Raw genomic sequence first — 7,171 nt, forward strand, 5'->3', positions numbered from 1 at the left:
CTTAAAGCTTCACATTCAGACAGATTGATCAGATCTTCTGTAAGATGAAAGTTTACAGATGTGTGATTGTGTGTCAATGACAGAATGTATTATAGATTGAGAACATAAAACAAATCCCAAACAATGAGGATAATCTGATGTATGTTTGTGATTTCCAGTCTCTCGTGATCCAGACGGAGCTGTAAACTTTAATTCTGGAGAAACTTCAGCATGTTCTGAAGAACACACAACATCCCTGAGACAGCAGCAGCTGAAGACAACACCATCATGATCACAGACTCCATCCATCCACACTACAGTCTGCTCAGATCTCCTCTTTCATCTGTTCATCCTCATTATTCATCTCTGCCTCGTTTGGTTCTTCAAACAAGTTAACGGATTTGATTCAGATATCTGGATGAAGTTGTCTGAGATTACTGTGAACTCACAGCTCAGACGAATTTTACATAATGTGTGTTTGACTGCAATTAAATCATGAGATAATTATTCCGTCACTAATAAACCTCTCAATGAGTAAAATTGGTTGCATCTATTATTATAGATTATACAACATTTTAATTATTTTCAAAATCATTTTAAAATTATAATCTTTCAAAATTATTTTTCTGGTTGAATAAGATACACTTGTAAGAAAGTAGCAGTGGTTGGGAGAGATTTTCAGTTAAAGCGATTCAGTCTAATCCTGTTTACGTGAAATAAGCTTGATCCGGAGCAGGTTTGAGCAAACGGACCTGTTGCTATGACAACAACTCCAGGATGAGCTTCGAAGAACTAAACAATCCTGGATCAAATCATCAACAATAAAATCCAGATAACTGAGTAATCCACATATGAAGAACAGAGCCCAGCTTTCACAGACTCATCTAATCAAACAGACTAATGAACAGTGTTTCTCAGATCCGGTTCAGACGCCACTTTTACTGACAACATTCTGCACGTCACAGTTTCCTGCATTTCCTGCAATATTTATATAATTTAAGACGTGCAAACACAACACAGACGGCTGCTCCATCACACATCACACATTCAGAAATAAACCAAGTCCAGATTTATGCACGTGAAGGAACTCATTTCTAAAACAAATGCATTTCTCTCAATTCTCTAGTATCTGCGCTGGATTGTGACTCCTCTAATACAGTGGATCAGAATCACAGCAGATTTCTGTGATAAATCACATCTGTGAGCTTCACCTGCACAAATCCATCGGTCTCCAGCAGTATTCCTACAGCTCAAAATAGCAGATCATGTGTTAGTTACACCAGGGCTGTGGGTTTGATTCCCAGGGAACACATATACTGATGACTAAATGACTTGAAGTCACTTTGAATGAAATTATCCACAAATAAAGCAACACAGCTTGAAAATACACTTACAGATGTGATCTGCATAAGTGTGCGTACCTGTGTACAAATCATTTCAATGTTTTGAACATTTATAAGCATCAAGTGTTTCATTAAAATCATCAGACACGTGTGTTTTCGCACCATTACACAGTCACAGGTGTTTCATTACCACATCCTGGTTAGTGTCACAAAATGCATGAGGAATGGTTCTTTAAAGGTTTTACAGACAGACAGAGAGTGCATTTTGAAGGACTAGCAAGTGTTGCATCTTTCTCTCGGGAATTTCATCATTTTGGATTTTTCAGTGTCAAGTAAATCTCATTTTACCTGTAGAAAAAACTGCTTAACCTTATCATGCACATAATATAAATCGTTGTTTTTTTTACTTGAAACTACTCATCAACAATTACACACCAATTATAAATGATTATATACAGTCCTAATAGTAATTATTCAATTTGATGTGGTTTGGAATTAGTCAAATATGTTTGGGAAAAATATATATCAGAAAATGGGCATGCCTACGGATCATTATGCACATGCTGTATGATAACCCAAGGCTAGGGACTTACCCAATCTGATAGAGTGGAGAAAAAGCATCACCCAATGTCTGCATGTTTTTGCATAAATCTCAACAAGAGAAAAACAGGTGTCACTGAGATCTGCTAGTATGAAAATGGAAATGGAAAATGGCAAAGAAAGAGGATGAGAGACAATCCAAGAGAGAAATAGACACTGAGATGAGTCAGACGCAACAGCATTAATAGAGGGACACCAAACTGTGAGTATTTATGATAAAACACTGTTATCTTTCATCTTCTTTGGTCATGAATGTGTCAAATCAATCCTGAATATGCTATAGAAACTGCAAATGAAGATAATCAGACGCTGTTTTCTTTTTTACAATGTTTGTGATGTCTAGTTTTTCATGGTGCAGACAGACCGGCAGAGATTCATTCTGATCTTCAAGTCAAGTCAAGTCAAGTCAAGTCACCTTTATCTCTACGGCACTATATTATCTTGTTTATCCCTATAAAACTGCTTTAGAACAGTCTGAGATGAGTGACAATGAGTTCTGTTCAGTAAAGATCATCAAATATGAAAGTAGCTAGTTCAATTCCTCTATAAAGCAGCTCTGAAGAGAACAGTGATGCCATCATCAGCTCAGCTCTCATATAGTCAATTCAACAATATTTCAGATGGAGTCACAGATGAAGTGACATATTTACATATCCTATTCAGAAAATAAATATAAAGAAGTGGTGCACCAACTTGTAATATCAGAATGAAATTGATTTGGTGTTTGGAATTAAATTATTTTTCAATTGGAATTTTATTGTAATTTGCTAATGTTTATTTACATGTTGTGTTTCTATGACTGATATGCAGTTTTGTTAAAAAAATAAATACAGTGCGTACATATATTAGGCACATAGACTCAGGTCATATTTTTTTCCAAGCACATTTTACCAATTCCAAACCACATCAATCGTAATAACTACTATTAATTTTATATTTAATCATTTATAAGTGACATATAATTGTCCATGAAGGCTGAAAGTGAAAAACTGGTAAAAATTGGTAAAATGTGTTTGGAAAAAAATATGACCAGAATATCAACGTGGCTAATAATTATGCACGCACTGTAAATGAGAAAAAGAGCAGCAGGTAGTAAAGCTCAATGCAAGCCTTTAAAACAGAGCTTTACCCAGCACGCCACATACAGTAGCTGGTATTGTATAACATCATTTGCACAAATCCTTTGTATTTTCTATGCAAAATGGCTGAGATTACCCTTTCTCATTGACACTGCTGATTTGTCAGTGCTTGTATCTGAGTAATAAATCAGTTTGAAATGTCTGTGCAGCTTTTGTCTGAAGATGTGAGCTACATTCAGTGAAGATTTATGTCAAAACGAAAATCTTGCCACCACTGATGGTACCAGCAGAACAGAAAATAGGAAAAACAAGTGCTGCATATTCAAATAAAAAAACTATAAGCTGATGCCTCATCTGTTCTGTCTTGCAAAAAAAAAAAAAAAAAATGTCCCTTTCGATTCATCACTCATGACAACGAATTTACCAGCAAAGGCTTGTTGTTCTTAAAAGCCATCAGTGGGTGAAGTCAGTGAGAATCAATTTGTAAAAAAAAATGCTTTGAAAAAAACAAAAAACAAATTGAATGTACTGTTTACATGTATTTTTTTCTGAATTGTCAAGTGTTCATGTTTGCTCTCACAGAAAGTCCAGGATGTATCTTCAGTATTACAGCAGATCGACAGCTGAGAGAAAATCACATGATCGCCATATATTTAGAAGAGGTTTATTTCGGGGTCATTTAAATGAAAACTTGCAGTTAATTTCTGGGAGTAACTCTACCTATTGTTAGACATTACTAAACTACTCTTGGATTAATTAACACTAATAAAGTGATGATGTATCTGGCACTACATTATTGCACAACCCTTTTAATAAAAACTAAAAATAATAATAATTAAAATTATATATTTATTTTTTTACTGTAAATAAGAACTATATACAGAAATGAGAATAAAATACCAACCAATAATAATAAAAAATAAAAATAAAAACTTGAAAGTAAACCACTGAAACATTACAGTAATGACAATGTAGGTACAATTAAAAGCCACTTTCATAAGGACACTGGCTTTAAAGAAATGTGCCAACAAAACAGACTAATGTGACAGTATAAAGTTTGAGCAGCAGAGAGACTTGTGTGTCATTATTAATGAACTGCAGCAGTGGCTGCCCAACTTCATGAAAGTAAGGCACTCTTTTACTGATTTGGTTTTGTTTCATGGCACCCCAAACATCAATAAAGAAAAAAAGAAAAAGGAATGTGAGCTTTTTGAGACATGATCCTTTTGTTTTAAGTGAATTGTGACTATATCATTATTCTTCTATATCTTCTGTCTTCTATATATAGTGTCATTTTTTTTTTAAATTTTTTATTTTTTGCTTTTGTCTGATTGTATTTGGCCTCCAAGGTTTGAACCCCATCTGGAACACCGAAACCCAAACCCTGACAATATTCAAGAGAGCTGAAAACTCCTCTCTTCTGTCAGCACTTATCTGATTCACCATTTGGTTTCAATTTTCCTTTAATTCTGGCTTGCATTTTTCTGAACAACACTGTAAAAAATTGCTGTAGTTTCTACAGCAAAATTTTACAGAATTTTACTGTTTAAACATTTTACAAGATGTAGCTGTAATTCGCAATGCATTATGGGTCAAATAAGGTTTTACAGTTGTTAACAGTATATTTCCATGTCAACTGTAATTAATTTACAAGAAGCAGGTGTTATCACTGTAGCTCCTGCTTTTTACACTACTTTACTGTAGTGTGGCATTATGGGATTGCGCGCGCATCATTCAAATCTGAAATCCAGCTCTGGAGCAGAGCCAGAACGATTGAAGATTAGAGGCTTTATTCATAATTCCTGGTAAGTTCACTTAAGAAATATATCATTTTATATTTATTTAAGTTAATGTATAAGTGATATCATGTCACAATAGCCTGCTATCACACATTTAGACAAGCGGCCTTGGTATGTGCAGTAAGATGGAAATTACTATCATAGCATAGTTAGCATGCTGCATTTTTCTAATTTTGGCAGTTTAATTTTCTTATTGAGAGCATTTAAAGTAGTGTTTACCCAACTTTTAACGTAATGCCCAGTGTGAACGATTGTACATAGTAACGTTAACTACTATCTGTCGAAATAACTGACGAACAGCAAAATATGTGAAATTTCATTTGTTTATATGTGTTCAACTGTACCATATTGACGTGACATCTTACTATAATTAGAAACAACATGTAAATGAGAAATTGTGTCTATCCACTGTAGTTGTACTCGACTTGTCCGGGGCAATTTTTTTGTGAAATACATCTTTACATGCCTGATTAGACAAGTTAGCCTGATTAAAACTCGAGTGAAAAATAAAAACTAGGGAAGCATCGAAACGCAAGACTGATTCTGATAATGTTACGTTCAACAAACAAATAACCTTAACGGCGCACACAAACTCACGGAAGAAACATGAGGTAAATGTTCAAACTGTTGAGTTTATTTATAACATATGATATTGTTAAGTAGCATAACAAGTGATCTGTTGCTGATTATCACGATTGCAAATGTTACGTAGTTCAATAAACAATTAGTTAACATTAAGTTACTTACTTTTTAGACACAATATTGACTGTTGTTTTATTTCACCAACAAAAATTGTTCCAAACAAAGATCAAAAGCAAAACTCAGCTGTGTTTTTACTGAATGATTCAGCATTCTGAACGAATCGGTTCAATGAATGATTCAATTGACTCACTCATTAAATTATTTGCTGCCACCTAATGGCGGTTTAGTTTCACGTTTAAAAAGTATCATTGCATTTTTCCAACATTTCTTATTTGTAATTTCAAAAATTAATGTAAAACATTAATGTCATAACAGTTGTAATTTTGCATTATAAATTATTTAATTTGATTGGTGGTACAGTTCTACAATGTATTGCTATAATTGAATTTATTAATCAAATGTAAAAGTTTATTTTAAAATATATGCCTTTTTGGGTGTTCATTTTGGTCTCATTTATGTAAATGCATTTTTTTTAAATCACAAGATAATTTTCATTATTTCTTGTAGGTGCAAAGAATAGCAGCTGATGTGGAGAAATGTTTGATGCTTCAAGACTCTCTGAAGCTGATTATATTAGGTAATGTATTAATTCTTATTAATTCTCTTGTAAATCATTTGATAAACTTGTATTTTAGATTACATTTTATATTGAAATACTGTATTGTAAGTTACATTATTGCTTCTATTTATTTATTTCAGGTGCACCCAGTGGCTTTTGACTAGGCCTATTCGAGGGTCACATGGTTGTGAATTCATACCTCAACTTTGCGGCTGGATTTTCAGTCTTATTACAACTTCAGTCTGGCGTCCGAGCAGGCGTCTTTTGCACACTTGAATTAATTTCAAAGGTAACATGTTTTACTTGAGTAATTTCATTTGTGAAAAGGTTACTTATTTAGTTTAAGTATTGTATAAGTGGCATTTTACATTTATTTTATTGAGCTAGTTTCATTCAATACTGAACTTTATTCTAAAGCTTCTGCTTGTTTTTATGTGCAGATGTTTTGTTGGAATCACAACACTCACTGGATACAAGACGGATACACAGAGGCAAAACAAGTGGAAAGGTCTCAGAGAAGAGGGACAGCCCTCATGTGTGTGCTCATCTCAGAAAGTTGATGGACTTTCAGTATGTATTTATTAAATTGTCTTTTGCAGGAATATTCTAAATTTAATATAACATAAGCTCAAACAACAGAATTTGTGGTATAATGTTGATTCCAGCATTTTATTTTAATCCTTTAACCAAAATTATACAAATTCTGTTGATTGGCTTTTTTCAGAATTTTTTGTGATATAACAGTTATTTGTAGTTATTTTGTGATGCTATGTTATTTTTATGATAAGATTTTAACTGTTGAAAGACTGACATTTTTATTTTTACCAGTAAAAGCCTTGCAATGTCTTTCTGCCAGTTTTAATAAATATTTATTTGCAACATCTTTGACTTGGTTTTTATTCATTTGTAAATGTATTAAGATAGTTCTCATGATAATTCATTTAAATCAGTATTTTACAGTTTACTGTTAAAATTATTCTTTGCAGCATTTTCATTGTTAAATTATTACAACATCATCTTGGATTTAGGGTATTTACAGGATTTTATTGGCAACTTTTGTTGCCAGGTAAATACTGTACTTTAGTGAGATTACAAAATATTGCTGTAAAA

General features: G+C 33.1%; 1 long non-coding RNA gene across 1 annotated transcript; it reads left to right on the forward strand.

Moving 5' to 3' along the window:
* Positions 1–4,736: 4,736 nt before the first annotated feature.
* LOC131528242 (uncharacterized) lies at positions 4,737–6,308 on the forward strand. The gene is made up of 3 exons (XR_009267828.1): positions 4,737–4,806; positions 6,010–6,079; positions 6,202–6,308. It is a non-coding gene; the product is annotated as an uncharacterized LOC131528242 (long non-coding RNA).
* Positions 6,309–7,171: the final 863 nt, after the last annotated feature.

This window comes from Onychostoma macrolepis, chromosome 21, assembly GCF_012432095.1.
Source record: "Onychostoma macrolepis isolate SWU-2019 chromosome 21, ASM1243209v1, whole genome shotgun sequence".
In the NCBI taxonomy this organism is placed as follows: domain Eukaryota; kingdom Metazoa; phylum Chordata; class Actinopteri; order Cypriniformes; family Cyprinidae; genus Onychostoma; species Onychostoma macrolepis.